The sequence below is a fragment of the Neopelma chrysocephalum genome, unplaced genomic scaffold (genome assembly GCF_003984885.1).
Source record: "Neopelma chrysocephalum unplaced genomic scaffold, ASM398488v2 Primary Assembly neopelma1_103b, whole genome shotgun sequence".
Taxonomy (NCBI): domain Eukaryota; kingdom Metazoa; phylum Chordata; class Aves; order Passeriformes; family Pipridae; genus Neopelma; species Neopelma chrysocephalum.
Window position 1 is genome coordinate 984965 of NW_020897767.1, and position 2189 is coordinate 987153.

Below are 2189 nucleotides of genomic sequence, written 5' to 3' on the forward strand. Positions count from 1 at the left end.
GTTCGAATTTTTCTCTTTACTTTTTCTATTTATTTTTTATGTTCGAAATTTTCTCTTTACTTTTTCTATTTATTTTTATATATTCGAATTTTTCTCTTTATTTTTTCTATTTATTTTTTATATTCGAAATTTTCTCTTTACTTTTTCTATTTATTTTTTATATTCGAAATTTTCTCTTTACTTTTTCTATTTATTTTTTATATTCGAATTTTTCTCTTTACTTTTTCTGTTTATTTTTTTAATTTCAAAATTTTCTCTTTACTTTTTCTATTTATTTTTTTATATACGAAATTTTATATTTACTTTTTACCTTTAATTTTTTATATTCAAAATTTTATATTTACTTTTTACCTTTAGTTTTTTATATTCAAAATTTTCTGTTTACTTTTTACATTTCCATTTCCATATTCACTTTTCTATTTACTTTTTACATTTATTTTTTTATATTCAACATTTTCTCACTGGGTTCAAACCAGTGAGACCACCAGGGCCAGGATGTGATTACCTCCATATTATCAACATGTAAATATATTATAATATATATATTATAACATCCATTGATTATATTGAAGTTTGCCCTCAGAGAACGACTCTGCCACAGAAATTTCCCCTCAATTTAAGAGTTGTGGGATGAAAACCCACAAATCAACTGGATTTGTTGCCACAACACCCAAATCAACTCTTTACATTTGATTTCCCAACAAACTGGTGCCAGGATTCCAGGGAATACCCACTATTAAAGCTTCCTGGGCTGTAATAATAATAATAATAACAATAATAATAATAATAATAATAATATTTATTATATATAATATTTACTATTATATATAAATATTATATATTTATTATTATTATTATTAAATTAAGGATATTTGCTCCTGTTGGTGCAGGGTCTACAGGGCTGGAGGGACAAATGTGCCCATGGAAACCCCAAAAAAATCAAAGCCTCCTTTCCTAAACTTGGCCAGACACCAAACTTTTCTTACAGCACCCAAATATTTCCTTCACTTGCTCCCCACCACCATAACACAGATATTTTATCTTTATAAATATATAAATACATTAAATAAGCGAATTTCCTCCCACACTGAGCTTTCTTCACAGTAGCACTTTAATAATTTTTACTAATTTCTGCATAAAAGGCAGCAAAATAACACTAAATATTTGTCACCACTTCATTACAATCTAAAACACCACAAGGAGAATTATTCAGGTTGCAAAGACCAGCACTCAAGATTCCAATGTCACCTCCTTGCTCACACTAATTAATTAATTAATCACATTTTCTTTGCAATTACTGGTTCAATCACGGCCCACGCTCCTCATAGGATTGTTCAGAGAGCAAGATTTTACTTCCCCCCAGCTTTATGTATTATACAATATATAAATATAATATATAAAATATATAAAATATATAAAATAATTTAATATATAAAATAAATAAAATATAAAAAATAAAAATAAAAATATAAAAATATAAAAATATAAAATATTTAAAAATAAAAAATATAAAAAATATAAAAAAATATAAAAAATACTACATATTTTACTCTTAATCTGGGCAAAAAACTGCCAAAATCTGCCAAAAAACCCAGTTTTCCAAACAGAATAGACTTGGTTTAACCAGCATTTTGAATCTGAAATTCAAGATTAGAGAGTTTTCTGTCACAAAGTCGATGCCGCTTCAAATTCCTCGGTGGCGAATGAATCCTTCCTCTCTAATTATTAATTAAATGGCTTCAAATTACCGCAACAATTTAAATTTCTATTCCTGTATCGATTCTTTTGGTGTCTCGTTTAACACCCTTTTGGGAAACCCGTAATTTGATGTTTGCAGCTCACCCGCACCCTCAATTAGGGCCATTCAGAGCCCGTAAATGAATTATTAGTGAGACAAAGGTGATGGTTCTTTGTCTGCAGGTGCTTTAAAACAACTCCCTTTCCATCAGGATTTCAAAGCCTGCACTGGGAGCTCCTGAAATTTAAACCACATTTTGAACTCCTGAAGTCAAACACAGAATGTTTCTCCAGGAGAAATAAACGAAGGCGTTTCGTTAAATCTCTGTAACAAAGTGAAAAATTATTCTAGATTTTTTAAATTTCCAGTGACTACTTAATATTTATATTTACAATTTTATATTCACATTTTTCTATTTCCTTTTTCTGTTTACATTTTTCTATTTCCTTTT